Source organism: Schistocerca serialis, chromosome 2, assembly GCF_023864345.2.
Source record: "Schistocerca serialis cubense isolate TAMUIC-IGC-003099 chromosome 2, iqSchSeri2.2, whole genome shotgun sequence".
NCBI lineage: Eukaryota > Metazoa > Arthropoda > Insecta > Orthoptera > Acrididae > Schistocerca > Schistocerca serialis.
In genome coordinates this window covers 778196357-778221407 of record NC_064639.1, presented here as the reverse complement: position 1 = coordinate 778221407, position 25051 = coordinate 778196357, and the positions used below count along the sequence as shown (strand labels likewise).

Here is a 25051-nt window from a genome sequence, read left to right as displayed (position 1 = left end):
TATAGGTTTTGTTGATGTACCCGGTTCATCATCTTTTGTTAATAACGCTGGAACTGAGCCTAATTTCCAAGTGAATGACTGGTGTAGTTTCGCCAATCCAGGAATACTTAATATAATATAGTTAACACACATTCTCGTACATATTTCTCGTCATAGCAACTTCGTCTTTCTGTATCAACTTACAGAACACCTAAATTGCTCCATACGTTTTCTTTAACTGTAACATGCAATTCGTAACAAGGCTACAACTTACCCCTCACTTTTATAAAGTACACTAACTTCAAGACAAAATATAAGAAAATATTTAAGATAGTACTTTATCAACATAATTAACAATTGAGTTCTTATTACACAATCTGAAAAGATCTTCAGATTTTTACCAATATACTTAGATATTCTCTAGGGCCAAATTACGTCAAATTACGATATCTGCAAAGTTCTAGGCTTAATAAGTTTTATGTTCCACCTGACAGGTAATCCTTGGGAATCTTATTGCTTTTACATATGTGTCTGAGTGTTTATTTCACGTAATTATAGTCCCCGTTTTCTTACTTTTTATTCATTATATGTATATAATGACACCACCGATTCTCAAAGGGTATCACTACATTCTTGTGAATACGTGTTTGGCTAACACGGAGACTTGAGTGTCTGCGGCACTACTCCCCTTTTGGTCCTGCAGTACTAACCTCAGACTGTCCTCTTTCTCCCCTCGGGAGCCCGTTCAGAGGCTGGGTACAGGCTAGCGCAATCTAGGTGCAGTGGAAAGGCGAAATAGCAAGAAGACAAGAATTTCTGGGCAGGTGGATATAGCAGTAAATATTAGAAGGGACGTAGGATTTGTTATGAATAGGAAGGTAGAGCAGGGAGTGAGTTACTGCATTCAGCATAAGATTGTTGTTATCAGAATCGAGATCAAACCACCGCAACTACAATAATTCAGGTTCACTCGACGATATCGCAACAAACAGAATATGAGGAGACAGAAAAAGTGGATGAGGACATTGAACGAGTAACTAGGTATGTAAACGGAGATGATAATCTAATAACCATGGCAGATTTGAACTGAATAGTAGGAGGAGGAATAGCAGAAGAATGTGGGTTTGGTAATAGGGATCAGAGAGGAAAGAGAGACTAATTGAGTTCTGCAGTAAATTTCAGCTAGTAATAGCACTGTTCAAAAATCACAAGGGGAGGAATACTTCGAAGAGGCACAGAGATTCCATATGGATTACATCATCGTCAGACAAAGATTAAGAAAGCCGATACTGGGTTCTAAGGCTTACCCAGACGTAAATGTAAACTCAAATCACAATTTCGTAATGGTGAAGAGAAGAACAGACTGAAGTTTAAGAAAATCATCTGAAAGTTCAAATGGCTCTGAGCATTATGGGACTTAACTTCTGAGGTCATCAGTCCCCTAGAACTTAGAACTACGTAAACCTAACTAACCTAAGGACATCACACACACCCATGCCCGAGGCAGGATTCGAACCTGCGACCGTAGCGGGCGCGCGATTCCAGACTGTAGCGCCTAGAACCGCTCGGCCAACCGGGCCTGCCATCTGTAAGTGGCATACTGAAGTGGTATACTGAAGTACTGAGGAATGATGAGATGAGTCTAAAGTTCTCTGAGACTACAAATAGTTCGATAACGAGACCCTTAATAGGCAGTTAAATGAAGAGGAATGGACTTCTCTAAAAATGGCAGTCACAAAAGTTGGACGGACAAATATAGGTACAAGAGAAACAGCTCCATAGAAATCTTGGGTAACTGAAGAAATACTTCAGTTGATTGACGAACGAAGGAAATACAAAAACTTTCAAGTAATGATAGGCATACAGCAACACAATTCATCACTTAGGAATGAAATAAACAGGAAGTGAAGAGAAAAGCGGTTGCAGGAAAAATGGGAAGAAATCGTAAAAGAACTAGCCGTCATAAGGACTGATTCGGCATATAGAAAAGCCAAAACAACCTTGCGTTGTATTAAAAGCAAGGAGGGCAACATTAAAAGTGCGACAGGAATTCTGCTGTTAAACACAGAGAGAGAGCATAACTGTAAGGAGAATACAGTGTGTTCATTTTAACTGAAGACATTGAACTGTCTCAAAAACTACACACTGGATCGAAAAAATTTATAATTTAGATTTGTTTGTCGCGGAGGACATATAGCATGATATCACCCTGTAAGTGGGTGGCAACTTTGAAATCTTCAACGGGAACCTCCATTTTTTATTGCAGATTACGATTCTACGGCAAAATTTACATGTTTTGCCTGAAGCATTTTCTTCGTTTCGCCACAGATGTCGCTGTAATCGGAGGAATAGACATGGTAATTTACGACAAGCATCTAATTGAAAACCCCATTCCTAACGATGTATTCCTCCAACATATCGAACAGGGGGACTACTTGACTTGTCACCATGGCTCCCTAGCGAAATATGACATATTGTAACAGGCAGCACACCGCGACTGGAGCTCACGTACTGTGCAGAGGTAGGACAGATAGTGGCTTGAAACATTTCAATACTTGCGCAGTGTTCATTGCCTGCATATCTACCTTTAATTTAGAGAACAAACGTTCAAGTGGACGACGAATATTGCTACCACTGAGGAAAAAATTGAAATGATCCTGTTTTACAGAGAGCGTAAGAGAAACGTTGAGGCTGCCGTTGTCTAATGTGCATAATATTTTCTAGAGAAAGCACGCTCTCGTTCGTTCTTTTACAAGGTCGTGAACCATGGCAGCGTGCAGATCGGTAAAAGGAATCGAAGCAAACGTGTTATAGGGGAAGCTAATGAAATAGCTGTATTAGCGGCAGAGCACCACAACCCTCGGATAATAAAACCCTTCTGATTACGGCAATTTGACCATCAACGTCCTTTGTCGGTTAACGTATGGTGTGGCATACAGCGGAACAAACTCACTGGTCCGTATTTTACCGACGGCACGCTAAATGGAAGCAAATATCGAACGCTTTTGGAATAACTACTGTACTACTGCAAGATGTTAGCCTGGACGTTCGTCTATGTGTGTGGCTTCAGCAAGATGGCTGCCCAGAGCCTTTCGCAACTGAAGAACGGGAGGTATTAGACCGTGTTTACACTGGTCGGTGGATCGGCAGAGTTGACTCTATTAATTGGCCCGCTAGGTCGCCGGATTTCTTTCTGTGGGCATTTTTAAAAGATAAGGCGTACCAGCAAGTGCCAACAGCCCCTGAGGACATCAGAAACCCCTGTACTGACATTCCCGCAGATATGCTTCTGTCCTACGCACGGTCATTTCAAATGAGGATCACTAAGTGTATTGAAGTTGGCAGTACTACGTTCGAACACACTAACTGGAAGAGTAGTCGCCTCGAGCCACGGTCACAGTGGGGCGTCGAGTAGTCCCCTGTTCGGCATGACGGAGGAATACAACGTTGCAAATGGAGTCTACAATTAGTAGTTATGAAATACTGGCGTGTTCAACCCTCGCAGCATGGACGTGGGGCCCCATATGCCATTAGATACTGAAGGGCCGTTGCGTAGCATGTCGTAAATTACGATTGTGGACCCATTTCTGTTCCACAGATTACTGCGCCATCTGTGGTGAAACGAAGAAAATGCTTCAGACAAAACGTATGTGATTTTCTATAGAATCATAATGCGCACTTAAAAAACTGAAGATTTCAAAGCTGCCCACCGCCACCCACGCACGGAGTTGGGTAGGGGGGTGGCGGGTCGAGTGTTGTACAGTCAAATCTCGTATATCTAATGAATTTTGCCTTCCCTAGAGATTCGATACATCGAGGGTTCGACATAACGGGGTTCCCGGAAAAAAAATTACAACCCACGATTTTTTCGCGTGTGTCTAGGTGTGGGCCTGTATTTAGTACAGGTAGTACAAAAAAGTAATCACATTGTTATGCATATTATTTTATTTCTTATAAATTAGAGAACAATTTATTAATTTAAAATAAAGTTCTTTCATCGTAAGAAAATTATATTCAGTAAAAGAATACGCAGTACATACATAAAAATTTCCAGAAATCATTGGCTTTAAACGTAGTCCGTAATTTTGACTTGCTTTAAACTTTCGATCACCTGTGAGTAAATTTCATTGACTATGATTACGACGGCTGAGAACACCCTGACTGTATCGAGAGCCTCTTTGGCTTTTTCGACGTCTCTCTCCTCCTTTCCCTGTCGTTTTCGTCTGTCGTTTTCTTTACTGTCTTCACGGAGTCACCAATTTCGGCTTCTCTCAGCGATCCTGATACTGCAATATCGTTGTTTATATCCACGAAATCTTCAAAACAAACGTGAGCGGTGCTAAAGCGAGTCGCCACTTTTGTCCAATCGGATTCGAGGATAATGATACGGGACGTCTCCTTTAAGTATTGTATAAAATAAAAACTTTAATCAGAATTACCATAATCCAGTGTCAGAATCAAACTATGATTTTACGTGCTTACGTATTAAACCCACCAGCTGCTCATTTTCATCTGTCGTCGAAAACCCACATGTTCGGTAACAATTGACGATCGTTTGTTCCTTCGTGTTTCTTTACGCTTTTCCAGCATTCTCATAGATCACAGTTGTGGGGTTGTCATCGTCAATATTACGGACTGTCATTCGGACAATTTCGTAGCTGTATTTTTCTTTGGCGTTTATTCCTTATTCTAAGGGCTGCAGGTTCGTCGTAATGTTAGGTGGTAAAGATTGTACTGTCACAGATTCAACGGAGGGATAGCATTGTGCACACTGCAGTTGTCCACAAACAACACAACTTTTCGTTTTTCAGTAGTCATTTTCCTATCTACAGCCTTTAACCAGTTGGAAAACACTTCTGAAGTCATCCGTGCTTTCTTGTTCGCATTATGTTCCACAGAGAAGACTTACACCCGGAAAAACATCGCGGTTTCTTATGTTTTCCAGTCATAAGTGGTTTGTGTTTTTCTGTGCCAGTCATATTTGCTGCTAACAGAATGGAAACACGATCTTTGCTTAGCTTGCCTCCGGGACAAGTCAGTGTTTTGTCTGGAAGACATTTGTGAAAACTGTCAAAGTTCATCTGCATACATCATCTGCTTTGTAATCTTGAAGGGTCCTATGCACATCTACCTTCTACTCATCACAAATTTTATCTATACTGCCTCTTTCCTCACTCACTTTTCGAAAAACAATACTACGTCTTTTCCTGAAATTTTCTAACCACACGTCACTCGCACAAAATGTATCGTATCTCAACGCTGCCGCAAAGTAATCTGGCTTTTATTTCAAAATAAGTCAACCAATAGTCACATTACTGTACCTCTGTTGTCGGAACAACTGTACTAAACACTCTTCTAAATCTGGAAACTCAACCTTTCGTTATCGTTTCCAATCTGTCCCTTTATCTGTGTTAATCAAGCTGTCCTCATTCTCGATCATTGTGGATCATTGCTAGAATCCCAAACTCTGTAGTTACGTCTTTTTATTCACTCCTGCTTTAACTTCATTAGTGAACTTCTGCTTTTCAGCGGCTGTCAGACGTTTCCGCTTTGAGACCATAGCTGACAGTTACAGTTTACGTCAGTAAAAAAAACCTGCCTGAAATCGTACCTGCACAGAGGGCGTGGGAACTACATGACGCAGATCTTGCTGATGCATCCATGCAGGGAGGAGAGGGACTGGGATTCCTATTTGCATGCACTTCGGCAGAGAGAGATGCCATATGAAAGATTTTGATATATAGAGGTGACTTTGATATAAAGAGTTTTTGTCAACTGAACTTTGATTTATAGAAGTAATGTCTGCCATTCTTGAATCTTCCAAAAACTTCGATATAATGGCGGGTTTTCTTTGAAATATCAATGTTTTTGGCTCCCGAGTGAAGGGAAAGAAGAAAAATTTCGATATAGACAGGTCTCGAATATGTCGAGGTTCGATATATCGAGGTTTGACTGTATCATGGATGTTCCCCTCCGAGGCAAATTGGAATTACAACATTTTTTGATCCGATGTGTAATCTTCGAGATACTTTAATGCCTTCAGATAAAATGATCGCCCTGTATACACGAAGTGACTGTTCTTTTGGGCATGTCCTAAAGAACATACACCATTTCGATCCAGCAGCCATTATGAATGAAGACACAAGGAAATTACAGAGATTAGCTGACACAGGACATTGACTGAAATCAATGGGGAAAGTTGAAAATTTCTGCCGGACCAGTATTCAGACCTGGATCTCCTGCTTACGAGGCAAATGCTCAAGTCGGCAAGACGGCCAACAACCTCTTCAGTGCATATGCACACCTAGCTCAAACTCTTATGGGAATCTGCGAAACGCCGCAAGTAATAAGGATAATGGGCAAGGGACAGTAAATTAGTAGTGTGTAGATAAATTGAGAATTTGAGCCGGCCGGTGTGGCCGAGCGGTTCTAGGCGCTTCATTCTGGAACCGCGGGACCGCTACGGTCGCAGGTTCGAATCCTGCCTCGGGCATGGATATGTGTGATGTCGTTAGGTTAGTTAGGTTTAATTAGTTCTAAGTTCTAGGGGACTGATGACTTCAGATGTTAAGTCCCATAGTGCTCAGAGCCATTTGAACCATTTTTTGAGAATTTGAGTCTGACGGTAGGCGTGCTAGGGTAGTCCGTGTAGATGCAAGGACTAATCTGCGCCGATGGCTAAGTGCTCAGAGCATCTGCCTACTAAGCAGGAGACCCAGGTTCGAATCCCAGTACAGAACAAATTTTCTACTTACCCCATGGATTTCAATCAACTGCCCACTCACAGCCAATGTCAAATTAATTTGCGTCTTGTAAGGCGTAGACTGAAGACCTCTATAAGGGGGCGGACATGACAGCAGAAATGGGATTCGATATGAGAGACACAGAACATCAAGTATTGGTGCCAGGGTTTTATTGACGTTTAGAAGACTTGAGATCAAATAAGGCAGGCCCCATGGGTAACATTCCATTGGAATCTAAAATAACTTACGGAAGTGGCAACCAACCAACTATTCAATTTGGTATTAGAATCAATGAAACTGGAGATATACCACAAACTTTCGTAAAAATATCCATACAATCCCAAAAATAGCAAGAGCAGGTAAATGTAAGGACTATCAGGCAGAGTAACAGCTATGCAACCAAATTTCTCAAAAGAACAATATACAGAAGAATCGAAAATGAAATGTAAAATATCTCGAATAACAATAAGTTTGGCTTTAGAAAAGGTACAGGCAACAGAGAGGCAGTTCCAACATTGTGCTTGATAACAGTAGGAAGACTTAAGAAAAATCAAGACACTTCGTAGGCTTTGTTGACTTGAAAAAATTTCACAACACTGTCTAACAGTGCAAGCTGTTCCAAATTCCGAGAAAAATGGAAACAAACTGTAGGGAAAGATGGCTAATATAAGTACGATATGTATGAGGAAACAACACGAATGGAACACCAAGAATACAGTGTTCAGATTAAAAAGAGTGTGAAACTGGGAGTCTGTCCTTCAGCCCTGCCATTCAAAAGATACATCAAAGAAGCGATGAGCACACACTTTGGACTGAGAGTAAGCTGAAGAAAGACGAAAGTAATGAGGAGTAGCAGACATAAGATTAGCAAAAACACTTATCAATATATGTGAATAAAAAGTATACAAAGTTAAAGAATTCTTCTTCACGGGGATGGAGCAATGACGACATAATAAGCGGACTAGCAAAGGCAAAGAGGGCATTTCTGGTCAAGAGAAGTTTATAAGTATAAAACATAGGCCTTAATTAGACGAAGAAATTCTTGAGAATGTACGTTTAGACTTTAGAGCATAGTATTCTATGGTAATCAATCATGGACTGTGAAAAACCGGAAAAGGAGAGGGTCAAAGGATTTGAGCTGTGGTGCTACAGAAAGATGTTTAACATTAGGTAGACTGAACAGAATCAGCGAAGAAAGGAATATATGTTTAGACATCAGAGAATGGTTTCTAGAGGCAGTGACAGAGAGTAAAAACTGTAGGCAAAGACGGAGATGGAAATACACCCAACAAAAAACTGAGCACATAGGGTGCAAATGCTACTCCAAGATGAAGAGGTTAGTGCGAGAGAGGAATTGGTGGCGGGCTACATCAGTCACAGGCCTGAGGAGAACCTTAAACTTCAAGATGTTGAACCTGTAGTAGTAATATAGTAGTAGCATCGGTAATTTGAAAAGACACTCAGAAATGACACTGACATAGCACCAGAATGGTTTCTCGAGCGATAACAGACATACTGATCTATACTAGTTGATGTCTGGGAATGCAACAGAAGAAAACCTAATATCTTTAACGCTGTTGTCAAAAATGGATAATGAATGCCAGAGTGTATTCCACCAGAAGGAAGGGCAGACCAAGAGCTAGATGGATGGACAATGTGCTGGCTGACCTTGCCAAAATGGGAAACTGTGGATGGAAGAAAAAAGCTGAAAACAGAGAGATATGGAGGAAGATTGTTGAGAAGGCCAGGGCCCATCAAGTGCTGAAGAATAAGAAGTTGTCAAACCACTGAACACTGCAGTAAACTAATAATTGAGTCACAAAATGAAATGACTCCATCTATCAAGGTCGACCATACCATGCATCTGTTTCTATTATTAAACACATAACTTCACCAGTTATGTAAAAGCCAGCATCACCATGAAACTTTTGTAAGAATCTGGGCATTTCCTGAACAAGGATTGATGTAATACTTACAATCTAGAGGCTTTCACCAGATAGACAAGTGAAGTGAGCTGGATAAATCAGTCTTTGGACTGCAGACAACAATAACAACATACATCAACAACACAAAATGCTAGATTCTAATACCTATAGGTCTTGTCTTCCCAAGATTACTCGCCTGGGAAAGCATCTTTCATTACGAACTTCACTTCTGTACACTGAATGATTGAGTAAGAATACATGTTTAATATATCTTCTGTGTGGTGTATACTACATGTAGCAATATTGAATGTATATGTGGTTTCCGATCATCTGTTTGACTTGTGCTATACAATGTACATTACATTGCTGTGGTATATCGAGAGGTTGTAACAATGGAAAATTGTACTGAAATGCAGCAGGATCTGCTGCGGATTGACGCCTGGTGCAGAGAATTGCAATTGAATCTCAATTGTAAATCTCAAGTGTAATGTGCTACGAATACATAGAAAGAAAGATCCCTTATCATTTAGCTACAATATAGCAGGTCAGCAACTGGAAGCATTTAGTTCCATAAATTATCTGGGAGTACGCATTAGGAGTGATTTAAAATGAAACGATCATATAAAGTTGATCGTCGGTAAAGCAGATGCCAGACTGAGATTCATTGGAAGAATCCTAAGGAAATGCAAATCGAAAACAAAGGAAGTAGGATACAGTACGCTTGTTCGCCCACTGATTGAATAATGCTCAGCAGTGTGGGATCCGTACCAGATAGGGTTGATAGAAGGGATCGAAGACCCAACGGAGAGCAGCGCGCTTTGTTACAGGATATACGGATACGGAGATGATGGATAAACTCCAGTGGAAGACTCTGCAGGAGAGACGCTCAGTAGCTCGGTATGGGCTTTTGTTGAAGTTTCGAGAACATACCTTCACCGAGGAGTCCCAAGCAGTATATTGCTCCCTCCTACGTGTATTTCGCGAAGAGACCATGAGGATAAAATCAGAGATTAGATCCCACACAGAGGCATACCGACAATCCTCCTTTCCAAGAACAATACGAGACTGGAATAGGTATCCTCCGCCACACACCGTCAGGTGGCTTGCGGCGTATGGATGTAGAATATTTGTTCTATAGATCATGAATATGACATCTCATAATGATGTGGAATGTGTCATTTTAACGTAAGGTTTCTTTACTACTACATATCTAAAAATTCATCTACTGAGTTGAAGGAGTTATTATTAAAAAATCCTTTTAATTTGCTTTTAAATGTTGGGTTGGCTATCTGTCAGACTTTTAATGCTATTTGGCATATGACGAGATATTTTTGTGGCAGCATAATTCACCTCTTGCTGTGCCAAAGTCAGATTTAACCCAGAATAGTTGAGATCAACCATTCTTCTAGTGTTGTAGTTATGCACTTCACTGTTATTTTTGGATTCGGATGGGTTATTAATAACAAATTTCATAACTGAATAAATGTATTACAAAGGTGCTGTGAATATCCCGAGCTCCTTAAATAAATGTCTGCAAGGTTATCTTGGGTGGGTCCAGCTATTATTCTGATTACACGCTTTTGTGCAACGACTACTTTCTCTCTTAATGACGAATTGCCCGAAAATATGCCATATGAAAGCACTGAATGAAAGTAGGCATAATAAGCTAATTTCCTGATATGTTTATCACCAAAATTTATAGTGAAATGGCACGCCGGTAACTAAATACATTACCATGAACTACTCGTAATGATTTTGTTGATAAATTATACGCTTGAAATGCCAGTAACGAAAGTAAAGAGATGACATATACGTATTTCCTCCACTGCCTCTTTAATCGATTAATTTGAAAGTCTACACATAGATCAAGTGTCTAGATGAACCTAATTACGTTGAAATCTAGAATCAACAACGACTATGCGAAACGCACAGCTCGCCAAATGCATAAATGACAAAAGCGCACAATAACAGACATGCCACCTTACCCATAGACGCAATATAACTTTAATAAGAAATCGCAGACAAGTGGCAGCCACAACATCCAAAAGCACATTATTAATTACGCCAACAAAACCTAAGAGATCCCAGTAATAAAACAGAAATTACGCTTCTGGGTACATACATTAGGCATATTACGCGAGTCACTAAATTCATTGTACTTACTTACAAAAGACAACGATACTGTCAGTATTAGTTTTGCCAACAAATTTGCGGGACTTCACGCAGATACTAAACAAGGCATGACTGCACTTTCCATAGTGCTATTGTGCACACACACATGAAAGTTAAACGTTTAGTTTGTAGCTATTCTTTAAAACAAAAACTTACGTAACCTAAGTTTCGTACTTTGGTGAGGAATATTTTAAATAACTTTTAAACTTTTAAATAAATGGTCTGAATACGGTTCAGTGACGGGTCTGTTTATGGGACTTCATATTTCTTACAATTCCTAAAACGAAACGTCCAGCAGACGATTTTGGTTCGAGTTTTTATTTAAAACATTCCAACATCAGAATTGCATCTTCTAGTCCATTAGACGCACGTGACTTTTAAAGCTTCTCAGATACTTTCCACAAAGTTATAAAAAATTCTGGACATAAAAAGGGCACAGTTGTGTATTATGCATGTAAAAGAAGGTTACACACGATTACATCGACAAAACTACAATAACACACACAACACATTGCAGTACGATACAACGTTGCATTTAAAGACAACTCACTGTCTGGGATAGCAGACCACGCCGACGTAAACACCAGAACGCTAGCCAAAGAACTCACCGCGGAAAGAGACCGCACTCCGGAAACATGTGTGCAGCGATAAATATAGCTGTGAACTTTGGAATAACATCTTTGGCAGGCTTGGGAGAAGCCGGAAACTAACATATGTCCAATTATGTGTCTATATTTTGACGGTCAAGTAGAGTAGCTAAACGTAGCAAGGGATGAATTCAGTTTCTTTTAATCAGTCGGAAACTGATGCTCACCGAAAGCATACTAATAAATTGAATGAAAAACCGCAGCTCACAGCACACGCCACTGAAAACTTATCAGTGAACGCTATCTCTAGCGCTTTTTGTTTCCTGTCTTACGTAACACAGAGTCCTGCCGACTTTTAAACCACAAAGCAATATGGAACTGATTCACTGTGAAAATTGTTGTCAGTATCAGCCTACTGTTTTGAGAAACAGCATTAGAAACCCATTTTCAAATTAAAATATAAATTAAAACGTTTTAATAAACTAAGAAATGTCTTTCCAATAATCAGTTTTTCATTACACTTCCTCCTAAATCAGAGTGTAATAAATATTTTTTGCTTAGTAATTTACTACCATCAAGCCTCTCAATGTAGCATGTGTCATTGCGAATGCCTTCTCTCTCTCTCTCTCTCTGTGTGTGTGTGTGTGTGTGTGTAATTATATGATTCCAGCGGCAGATCCTAGAGTGACTACAGAACTACAGCTCACCCCCAATCCCCTAATCAACACCCACACCACACCTAGCAGATAATTATATTCACCCTAAACTATGAATTTGTCAATACAACATGTTTTCAATTTTGTAATTTCCAATAGTTTCCTTTGATGGATGCTTCTGAACTTCAGTATTTATTCAAGAGTGCAATCAATGCATTTATCTACTGTGTCACCTGACATATCTAGTTCTCTCCCTTGGATTGTCAGCAAAATGTAATGCAATTTGTTATTACTGTTGCAACGCCTTTTCCCCACAATTTTTCTTGCTATATGGCAGAAAGTGGACTGCAGAGTCTACAGTTTCACTTGCCTGTGTTGTGTTCCCCAATTATGTATTGTGCTTATGCTATCACTAGGCATGTATCTTTTGAAGTAGTAATTGGAAAGTGAAAAGTAATAATACAGTGCAATATCTTAAAATCTATTCCATTTTATTTCATGACACTGAAGTGAGAGAGTTAATGCTGAGGTACAGAGAAGACTGTGCTGAACATGCAGAACACTTTGAACCTACAGAAGATAACACAATATACTTTAATACTTATACAACAAAAAGAACTTGACGAAATAAATCTCGGGTGAACAGCCTGGTATGAGTGTGCATAGGACACAATATTTCGGCAATCGATCACATTGCCATCATCAGGTGCGCTGATGTACTGACCGGCGGTGGGCCGGCGCCATGTATATAGGACAATCCCCCTCCCTCAGGCGCTTTCTATCAGTCGGTGCGGTCCGCGCCCCGCATTCGGTCCAGTACAGCGTCCTTTCTCCCGCCATCTGGGCGCCGCGTCCTAGGTCTTCTCGTTCAGGAGGGTCTGCCGGCACTGCTCTCGTTATTCTTCCCTCCTCCCCCAAAGACGGTACACTCTGGGAAATATCCATTTTCTTCTTAATCCAGGTGATCGCGGGTTCCCACACCTTGCTAAGGATGTAACCACTGTCACGATATATACATGGCGCCGGCCTACCACCGATTAGTACATCAGCGCATCTGAAGATGGCAACGTGGTCGATTACCGAAATATTGTGTCCTATGCACACTCATAACAGGCTGTTCACCCGAGATTTATATCGTCATAAAATACGACTGGAGAAATTGAAGAATCACAAAAAGAACTTGTTGATCTGTGGTGTGTTTTCTGTTTGGAATTAAAAATGTTGCAACACAATTGCAAAGCGTATGTTGCATTTCAAGCAGCTTCATATAAAATGTCACAAGTAATAGACGGTGCACAACAGTGTGATGCTCAAATTTTGATATATTAAGCTTAGTGGAAACATGAACATGATTAAAACAAGCTTATAAAAACTCAGGAGAGTGAGATTATAACTGGAAACCAACAAGAAGACCTCATTTTTTGAGAACATTTATTAATTTAAATTTTGTTCTTTCTTTTGTTCACTGTCTAGCGTTGAGAGGGCATAATACAAATAAGTATCAGATAATCAAAGAATTTTTATGAAACTTCCTGGCAGATTAAAAATATATGGCTGATCGGGAGTCGAACTCGGGACCTTTGCCTTTCATGGGCAAGTGCTCTAGCACTTGCCCACAAAAGGCAAAGGTTCCGAGTTCGAGTCTCGGTCATGCACACAGTTTTATTCTGCCAGGAATTTTCATAACAGCGTACACTCCACCGCAGAGTGGAAATCTCATTCTGGAAAGAATTTTTATGTTTCTCACAATATAGTAGTAGTAGTGGTAATAGTAGTAGTAGTAGCAGCAGCAGTAGTAGTAGTAGTAGTAGCTTTATTAATCGGTAGATCTCTTTGTACAAGGATATAGGATATAGGACATTTACAAGTTTAGACAAACTTAAAATAAGCTAATTGTTATACACATATATTTACAGAGTTCTAGTTAGACATAATCATTAGATTTACTTCTGGTATACAATACTATTTTTACAAATAACTTATTACATAATGTAATGGCACCGCTCATATCTCACTATCAGTCACTGTACACACTATACACACAGCCGGCCGGGGTAGTTGAGCCGTTCTAGGTGCTACAGTCTGGAACCATGCGACCGCTATGGTCACAGGTTCGAATCCTGCCTTTGGCATGGATGTGTGTGATGTCATTAGCTTACTTCAGTTTAAGTAGTTCTAAGTTCTAGGGGACTGATGACCTCAGAAGTTTAGTCCCATAGTGCTCAGGGCCATTTGAACCATTTTGAACTATACACACATTGTTTTATAACACTTCACTCACTACTCTCTCTCTCTCTCTCTCTCTCTCTCTCTCCCTCTCTCTCTCCCCCCCCCCTCTCTCTCTCTCTCTCTCTCTCTCTCTCTCTCTCTCTCTCTCTCTCTCTCTTTCTCTGGTGATCTCTGGGCCATTTTCTGGACCACAACTTCCCACTTGCTATCCTGGAAAACTAAGGCAGCATCCCTCCATAATGAGTGAAATGTTGAGCTCAGAAAGAGGAAGAGGTGTTAGTATTGTGATGTGCACAGCTTGGGGGTGAGTATTTCTAGAAAGGAAAAAAGAAGGAAAAAAACATAAAGTGATGTTGTTGTGGAATGTTTTATAATAATAATAATAATTATTATTATTATTTATTAGTACAACATTTTTATCAAACCCCTACTCTGTTTTATCTAAGTAATCCTTCAATGTATCAAATGTATTGCATAACAAGTGCTTACTAGCTGCCTTTTTAAACAAGTGTATTTTTGCGATTTCTTTAATCTCTTTTGGTAATTTATTGTGCAGTTTTATTCCTTGGTAGAAAATGCTGTTTTGAGTTTTATGTTCATTTTTTCTTGGTAGATGTAAGTTAGGTCTACCTCTTGTTGCATGATCATGGAGAGAGCTGTTTGTGCAGTAATTACCAATTTATTTTTGATGTGTATCACTGACTGGTAAATGTATTCACATGGAGCAGTTAAAATCCCCAGTGTTTTGAACAGATCTTTACAAATTGCAGGGACCGTCAACAAATATTTTGCAAATATAAGTGAACAGTTGGTGAGTGGAATGGAAGAACACAACAAAATATCACCTCCATCATCCAATAGCTTGAGAAATGTGTCTACATCATTGTTCCTTTCACCCACAAATACTGAAGAAAATTTATCCCTTATAAAAACCTTGAAAACTGGGTACTCATGTGGAATTGATGGAATACCAGATGCAATTATTAAAAAAGGCTGTCTTTCCTTAGCTAGACCCTTGACACCCTTGTGCAACAGCTCACTGGCATCCGGAACCTCCTTTCATGCTTAAAAACAGCAAAACTAGAACCACTGCTCAAAAAAGGAAATCCAGAAGGTGTTTCATATCATAGACCAATACCCTACTGCCTGTATTTTAAAAAATTTTAGAAATTTTTTTTATAGGAGATTGTCTAATTTCCTAAATAAAAATAAAATTTTCTCTCCCTCAAAGCATGCTTTCAGGAAAGGCTATCAACTGAAAGTGCAATATTTGAATTTCTTAATGAAATCTATACTAAACTGGATGCAACTGAGTTTGTGATGGGCATATGTCTTGATTTATCAAAAGCTTGTGATGTCATTGACCATAATGCCCTACTGCAGAAGTGCGATCAATTAGGAATTAGAGGTATATCCAGTGAGTGGCTCAGGATTTACCTATGTGGTCGCAAACAGGTGGTTGAAGTGCTATATACTGACCACACCAAAATCAGCTACTACTATCCATGATGTGAAAATGTGAAATATGGCGTCCCTTAAGGATCAGTATTAGGACCCATTCTGTTTCTCCTCTAAGTCAATGATCTTATGTACAACAAGTATTGTCAAACTACCCTCCAGTTTGCAGATGATACAAGCTTCCTTATTAATGGGAAAAGAGAAGAAAAACTAAAAGCTCCACTATCCAAACAATGAACAGTGTAGATCAGTGGTTCAGCTATAACAAGGCAATTATAAAAAAATAAAAGACAGTATCACTGAACTTCTATAATCTAAAAGGAAAACACCACCCAAACACACAAATAGAACTAAGGGACAGAGTTCTTGAAAGTGTTGACAGCTCTGGCTCCACAACAACACAAAATAGGATGTACACACTGAATACTTGCAAAGAAATCTAAGCAAGACCTGCTATATGATAAGGATCTTAAAAACTTCCTGCAGCAAAGCCAGCCTGTTAAATGTATACTACCCATATGCACATTCTGTAATTAAATATGACATAATCTTCTGAGGCAATGCAACAACAAATATTAAACTTTTCAGGATGCAAAAGAGAATATTAAGAGTTATTGAAGGGGTAAACAATACGAAATCATGCAGACCCATAATCAAAAAACTGTCAGTTCTTCCTCTTTCTTGCACTTTTATCTACAAAACATCAGTTTTCACCAAACAATATATTGACAGACGCCCAGATATATTATTAAAAATGAAGATATAAATGCATATAATACAAGGCAAAAATCTGAAAAGCATATGAAAAAGGCGAGAACATCATTGTGCCAAAAAGGCACTCTACATACTGGGATAAAAATTTACAATAATCTGCCCAACCATATTAAATCATTAACCAAACTAAGTAGTTTTAAGGCTGAACTAAAGGCATATTTAATTGATCATTGCTTTTACAGTCTGACAGAGTACCTAGAAACCAAACAACAAAAATAAAGATACATTATGAATATTCTACTTTGTATGTTGCCCCTAATATTTGTTGCATGTATGATTCTTTGCTAAATTACTTCAATATCTAGTCCTTAGGAATGCAATACAAACTAGCCGGCCGAAGTGGCCGCGCGGTTCTGGCACTGCAGTCTGGAACCGCGAGACCGCTACGGTCGCAGGTTCGAATCCTGCCTCGGGCATGGATGTGTGTGATGTCCTTAGGTTAGTTAGGTTTAACTAGTTCTAAGTTCTAGGGGACTAATGACCTCAGCAGTTGAGTCCCATAGTGCTCAGAGCCATTTGAACCATTTTTTTTTTGCAATACAAACTGTATTTTATCTTGTAAAGACCTAACCATTTCCAATAATCTTGTATATATTGTATTGTATTATTAAATAAATAAATAGACAATGAACTCGACTAGTATTTTTGGTTATTATTGTTATGGCTCTTTTCTGGAGTTCGAAAATTGTGTTCATATTTTGTGCATTCGTTCCCCAAAAAAGAATACCATAGCTAAGAATTGAGTCTACATATGAATAATATGTAACGAAAACACACTGCATGTTACACACTGATGATAGGTTACTAAGGGCATAACATGCTGATGACAATATGTTTGCAAGCACCTTTGTGTGTTCACACCACTTCAACTGAGAATTAATATTCATTCCAGAAATTTTGCATTTGTTACACAGTCTATAGATGTGTCAGTTACATTTCATTTAATATTGTCATTTTTCCCCTTCAAACTGAAATACATGGCATTAGTTTTCTTTATGTTCAGTGTCACTTTATTGCTTATTGACCAGTCATAAACTTCCTTTAGAATTTCACTTGCTTTCTTGGCAACGAGTTCTCTTGTTTTCTCATTGACTATAATATTGCTGTCATCAGCGAAGAGATTTTTTTTTCACCATGAGTAACACTAGTGAGAAAGTCATTGATATATATCAGGAATAGTATTGGTTCTAATATGCTACATTGCAGAACCCCTATACTAACATTTTTTGGTTCTGATAAGTGCTTTAGTAAATTTTTAGATCTATTTGAAGAAGTGTTACCTCTACTCTTTCTAACCTATCTGCTAGGTATGATCGAAAGCAGTCATTAGCTACTCCTCTTACTCCTGGTGCTTCTAATTTATTTAATAAAATCTTGTGGTCGACTGTATCAAATGCCTTAAAAATATCCAAAATATGCCTGTGACACACTCATCTTTGTCAAGAGCATCAAGTACAACTTCTGTGAATTCTACTTTGGCTGACTTCGTATTTTTGCCACTTTATAACCAAACTGTGATTTGCTTAAAAGACAGTATTTAATAAGTTAATTCATTAATCTGTCTTTCATAATTGCTGCTATTATTTTTGAGGATGCTGACAGCAGGGAAATGGCTGGTAAATTTCTAGGTCTTCTGCATTACCTTTCTTAAGCAAAGGTACAACTCTTGCCTGTTTTAACTGCTCTGAAAACGTCCCTGATGTGAAGGATTCATTTATTATATTTATTAAGGGGCTTTGTATAATTCCTGTGCATTGTTTCAGTACACACATTGGTAATTCATCTAAGCCTACTGACTTTTTATTTTTTAGTGTTTGAACAGTTTCATTGACTTCATTCTCTGTGGTTGGAAGTAACATCATTGTATTAGTGCAACATTATTTACAGGTGTTATATTTGTTTTGGGGATTTTTGCTGTAATTACTCTGCAATAATTGAAAAATTCTCGTTTACGTAGTTTGCTAAGTGTTGTGGATAATTTATTACCTTATCCCCCTCCCTTAGAAGTATGTTATTCTGCGATTGTTTGCCTCTCCCCGTTTACGTTTTTATAACATCCCAGACTGCTTTGCTTTTATTCTCTGCATTATATATTATTTTCTCATTAAATTACTTTTTTGCAGCACTCAGCACCTTCCTATAGATCTTTTTGTATCTGTGATAGAAATTTAAGAATTCTGGATCATTGCAAATCTTTTTCATGGAACTGATGTGTTTAAGTGTTTGGGAGGACTTCTTAATACCTACTGTTATCCATCTGTTTTTGTGAGATGATGATATAGACAAACATACTTTTGAAAGTGTGCGTTCAAAGTTCATTTTAAATGTGGAGAATTTAGAGAATTTCATATTCACACTGGTTTCCTTATACACTTTATCCCAGCTTTTTTTCCTAGTTCTTTTAAAAAATCTTTTATTTTGATTTCTGATAGATGTCATTTGTAGGTTTGTAGTTTAGGGAATGATTCAATGCCTGATTTCACTGTTGTCATTTGACAGAGATGGTCTGATAGTTCAATATCTTTTACAGCTACATCACATATTTGTGGCCTTGTGGTCAATTACTGATGCAGTCATTGAAGTAACCCTTGTTGCACTATTGACCAATAGGGACATGCCAAAACTTTGAAGGATGTTTATAAAGGTACTGCTGGATTCATTTATGATATTACTTCTGATGTTAATGTCCCCACACAGAATTATGTTGACCTTTGTACTTGAGACTTTATCGAGTACTTCTGTTAACTTATTGAAAAAAGTGTCCACACTACCACAGGAAGATCTATACACACACAAAATGATCAATTTCTTGGTGATATCAAGCCCTGCTAATTCGACAGCTGATATTTCAAAGTGTTTGTCTTCACTTGCTGTACTGAGGTCATGTCTTTATTTGAACTGTGTTCCTTTTCTGATATAAATGCATGATCCTCCACCCCTTGAAGTAGTTCTGGAGTAGGAGTATGCCCTTTCATACAATGATAATACTACATGTTGGATTTCTGTGTCTCTTCACCAGCGTTCAGCAATACAAACAACTGTGAAGTTCAATGATTGGAGCTCAACTTCTAATAGTTGTATTTTATTTTTCAATAATTGCATTTTTTGATGGATGTTAAGTCTGTGATATGCCCCATGTTATTCTTGCCAATGGATTGTTTTTGTTTTTTTGTTTTTGTTTTTTTGTGACATCTGGTATGTGTGATATTTGAGGTGCTAAAATCTGTCTTGTGAGTGATTGTTTTAGTATTTTTTGAACTGACTGAGATACTCTTTAGGCAGGGAAACCTGTTGTCCAAGAAAAGACCTAGTTTTCCTACCTATGACAACGGGTATTTGACCATGTGTGGCCCAACATCCACCTCCTATACTTTCATGAATCAGCTGCACCAATCTTCCATTCCCAGTCCTGTTAATACTACTCCAAAATCTTGAAATCAGGACATGATACATCACCCAATACTTATAACAGTGTTAACCTTATTATGTTGAAAAAACAGAAAAGTGTGTGATTGACTACATCTACAGCTTCATACATAGCGCACAAGTCACCATATGGTACATGGCGGTGGGTACCTTGTGCCACTATTTGTCATTCCCTTTCCTGTTCCACTCACAAATGGAACAACGAAAAAACAACGGTCTGTATGCCTCTGTACAAGTCCTAATTTCTCACATTTTGCCTTTGCGGTTACTATGCAAAATGTACATTCCACCCTAGAATTGCTCTGCAGTCGGTTGTAAATGCCTGTTTTCCAAATTTCCTCAGTAGTGTTTTGTGAAAAGAGTGTCATCTTGCCCCCAGGGATTCTCATTTGAGCGCACAATGCAACTCCAAAAGACACACTTGTTGATCGGAACTGCCAGTAACAAATTTAGCAAGATGGCTCTGAATTGCTTTGATGTATTCTTTTAATTCAACCTGAGGGGGATTCCAAACACTCGAGAAGTACTCAAGAACAAAATGCACAAGCGTTCTTTATGTAGTCTCTTTTATAGTTGAACTATGCTATCCTGGACATCTCCCAATAACCCAAAGTTGACCATACATTTCCCATACTATTGACCTTATGTGCTTGTTACATTTCATATCACTTTGTCAGACATGAATGTGTTAGTCAGCACTTTACTAACACTATATTTGACCATTACTGGATTGTTTTTCTACTCATCTGCATTAACTTACATTTTTCTAAGTTTAGTGTAAGCTGCCATTCATCACATCAAAATGAAATCTGCCTAATTCCTATATCCTGCAAGTCACTCAACAACGACTTTTTCTTGCAGACTACAGCATCATCAGCAAACATTTTCCGATTGCTGTTCATGTTATTTGTCAGACAGTTTATATACATAGAGAGCAACAGTGGTCCTATCGTGGTTCCCTATCCAGGGCTTCAGATTCTAGGCAGCTCCTCTGCTGTTTCCAGTATAGGTTCATGAGGTGTCACTCAGTCTATCAGTTTAAGGTTGCTGACAATACTTTATTGACAATAGTTTTTACTTTGAGATGGTTGGTGACTCTACTTGGAGGCAAAATGTAATTTAGGAGCTCCACAAATGGAGCTAACTGTGACAACTTCTTGTTGTTGTATTGTCCTTCTCACTCCCTATCAACTGAATGAATTTTCGTGGACCATTCTTCAGGAATTATATCATTTAGAAAAACTACAAAATATGACCAGTTTGTGCTTAGAGAGTACAAAATGACAGTTCCTAACCATAGAAGGAGCCTATTCTGATTTTAGTGGATGAAGAAGTTTAGAATTATTTTAGAAATACTGGAATGCAGAAAAAAATCTACCAGAAAATATTTTTAAACAAGTGAGCACAACAATTATGAAATCATGTACACTGCTGGTCCCAAACAAGATCACATTCAGACCTTTCCTTTCATGTTTGTTGAATGTGTCTGCAAAATTCATTAATTTTTAGCATGTTAATGTTATATTCAGTGCATGGGGCCAGATAACACATGACTGTGCCATGACATTCATCACCTGTACTCTGTCAACATCCAAATTGTAAAAACACTAAACTAACAGAGTAACTAGTCAAAAACATTCAAGATATGTTCTTCTTCTTTGAAGGCAGGATAAAATGTGTCTACATAGGCCACTTGATTTTATTCTTCTCTGGCAAAAAGCCACATTAGTGTGTGGTGTTAAGGTGTGTTTAACATAAACTAACTAGTCAAAAACATTCAAGATGTGTTCTTCTTCTTTGAAGGCAGGATAAAGTGTGTCTACATAGGCCATTTGATTTGTTTCTTCTCTGGCAAAAAGCCACATTAGTGTGTGGTGTTAAAGTGTGTAAAAAGGCGGCAAGGTGTGAGCAGAGCTGTGGATGAGAACCTTATGACAAGTGTGACAAGTGACTGTTTATCAGTCCTCAGACCTTGTCGCACAGTATGCTCCACTCATGATTTATGGAAAAGTTAAAAAAGCAGTATAACTATTACATTGAATTATGACAATGTTTGATTGCATATTTGAGTTGCAGTTGCAAACTGATGGCTTCACCTACAGTAGATTAGGTTAGATGTTCTTTCAATTACATAAAGACATTGTGAGGAAACCCTCAGTTATGTAGCACATGTCAGAAAACAAGAATACATTATATATATGTAGAAAGAAAGAAAGAAAGATATGCTATTGTAACTTCATCAAATCCCAACAGAAATGATCATAACTGATGTGGAATAAGTGAAAAGCTGTTAAACATATTTTAATTTTAAATGACAGTAAAAAATCTGTTACAAGAGATGTAAATGTCCAATACAGTGATGTGCATATGGTAATCCTTAGCTATTGTAGCCACTCATTGTCAAAGAGAAAAATCACTTTATAACATTTACTTGCCTCAATCACATTATTGTGTTGAAGATGTAGGAAAGTTCGATTTTAAGTAATAGATTTCTTGATGGTAATACATACATATGAGTAAATCACTAAGAAATTTCCAGTGGAGTAGACAGAGATGGCCTCTAAAAAATCCTTTACGTGCTTCTTAAACTGAATTTCAAAAGTAGTTAACTTTTATGTCTGTCAGCATGTTTAATAAAATATGTATTCTTGAAAAATGGAAACTTTCTAGACCAAAGTAAGAGACTTAAACTTTATGAAGATATATGGGAATTGGATCAGTAATTGGGATATAGAAAACTTAATTCCCATATATGTCATAGCTCGAATATATTTACACTTGACACTGCATCCGTACAGAATGAAGTATAACAAAGAACTGCCTAAAGTAAAGTTAAGATGGAGGCTCGACAGATCAGTTGGAGTTGACAGATACTAAGTTTTGTGGTCGATACAAACTATCACCAGCCGGCCGCGGTCGCCGAGCGGTTCTAGGCGCTTCAGTCCGGAACCGCGTGAGTGCTATGGTTGCAGGTTCGAATCCTGCCTTGGGCATGGATGTTTGTGATGTCCTTAGGTTAGTTAGGTTTAAGTAGTTTTAAGTTCTAGGGGATGGATGACCTCAGATGTTAAGTCCCACAGTGCTCAGAACCAAACTATCGCCGCCGCACAGCCCCCCCCCCCACCCCCCCCCCCCCCCCCTGTAGTACGGAATACTACAGATGTCCAAGTGTTGACATTAGTGGAGATCGTGCACATAGGTAGGTGCACCACAGGTACTTCCATCTCAAACGAGGTGGCTTGTGCAGGCAGAGCAGCGAGATACAGGTCCACTTCATAGTCAGTCAGCCACTGTGGCCAGATGAGATGGCAGTCGGCCTAGGAGTAAGCGGGCGGGGCAGCTGATGGTGTGGTGGAGGCGTGTGTGGCCCTTAAGTGGATCGAACCATTCGTAGAAAGGAAATCACGTACAGATGCTAGGTCACACTCATGCAGGAGTGTGAGGTTGTGTGCAATGTTGACGTGTAAGGGACCGTCTGAGGGCGAGACCTCGGTATCTGTCAAAAGAATGAGCCCTCGGTCGTCGAACGTCACTATAGAAACGTCGTTCACTCGGTAAGGTGGTACGCTGCAGGACAAACTGATAGTAGGTGTGCGTGTCTCCGACGTTGGAGGTGAGGGCATGAAACCTGTGCAGGGTGAAACAGGGGACGAGGACGGGAAACCAGTAGATGGTGGCGAACAGTCTTTGGTGGAAGAGGTGTGCGGTGAGGTTGATGGGAGTACATCTTCGTTCTTGATCAAGGATGGATCATCTGCAGAGTCCGACTGTGGCGGTGTGAGACCTTCAGGGTCGATGAAAGCCAGTTTCAGGCGATGCAGAGGAATTGTCTGTGTGCGGTCTTTAATCACAATATCAAAACTCGTGTCCCCCCACCACAGGACCTTGTATGGGCCAAGATAAGGAGGTTGAAGAGGCTGCCTAACTGCATCATCATGGAGCATGACCTGGGAGGAGTCGAAGAGTGGGATGGGAACATAAGTATTGGGCAGTGAGTGACTGATGGGCAGGTGCAAACGCGTTTGATGATAAGCCGTCGCATCTGGCTAATGAAATCTAGTGAGGGGGGAAGATCCTCACTAACCTGGGGAAGAATAAGTTCCCCTGGTAGGACCGGATTCTCACCGTAAACAAATTCGGATTTAGTCCCCTGTAGCTCAGGTTTATACGTCGAGCGTAGACAAAGGATAGCTTCCAATCAGAGACAATCATGGCATTGAAGGGCTGTCTTCAGGGTGTGGTGCCATCTCTCCACCAACCTATTGCTTTGTCGGTGTTTTTCAGTAGTGTGTATTTTTTTAATACCACAGATATTGCAGAGGATAGTGAAAAGGGAGGATTCGAACTGTCGACCCTGATTGTTGGTGATAATGGTCAGGCACTCGAAACGAATGATACACAAGCCAATGAAAGCCTTGGCTACCATCTCAGAACTAATGTTAGGGAGAGGGACAGCCTCGACCCAGCGAGACAAACGGTCGATAGTTGATAAGATACATCTATGGCCCTCCAAAGGAAGAAGAGGCCTCATTAGATCAGTATGAACGTGACACAATCGTCCTGCAGAAATGTCGAACTTGCCCAGAGGCGGAGAGGTGTGGTGGATGATTTTGTTGCGCTGGCAAGCAATGCAGCTGCGTGCCCAGGTTTGACAACCCCATTTGATATTCTTCCAAACAAGACGTACTGACACAAGATGTGTGGTTGCTCCAACCCCCCAGGTGGACTAGGTTATGCAGGCCGTCAAAAACTGTCGGCGCAGCCCGGGGGGGGGGGGGGGCAACAAAGGGCTTAGGGTGCCAGTGAAATAATCACACCACACCTCGTCGGAAACGACAGGAAATTAACCTTTGTGAAATTAGTAATGTTTGTGGGACTCGTAGCAAAGCCTGAGAATCTTCGTCAGAAGCTTGGAGGGAGGCTAGATCGGAAAGATCAACGATTTGGGAAACAGCACTGATCCGTGAGAAGAAATCCACAGCGACGTTATCTGCACCCTTGATGTAACGGACGCCGGTTGTGAATTGAGAAACCACGTCAAAGTGGCGGTAACGTCGATGGGGTGGGTCCTCAGGTGGGTTGCAAAACGCTTCTGCCAGTGG

General features: G+C 39.5%; 1 protein-coding gene across 2 annotated transcripts in view; it reads right to left on the bottom strand.

Moving 5' to 3' along the window:
• The window catches only part of LOC126455702 (probable inactive tRNA-specific adenosine deaminase-like protein 3), a 531452-nt gene extending 520032 nt beyond the window's left edge, over nt 1-11420 (bottom strand). Inside the window, exon 1 of one of the 2 annotated variants that reach the window (XM_050091470.1) lies at nt 11370-11420. The gene's annotated coding sequence lies outside the window, so the exon portion shown is untranslated. The remainder of the gene's footprint in view (nt 1-11369) is intronic. The other variant, XM_050091471.1, reaches the window with a different exon arrangement.
• Between the last annotated feature and the right edge of the window lie 13631 nt (nt 11421-25051).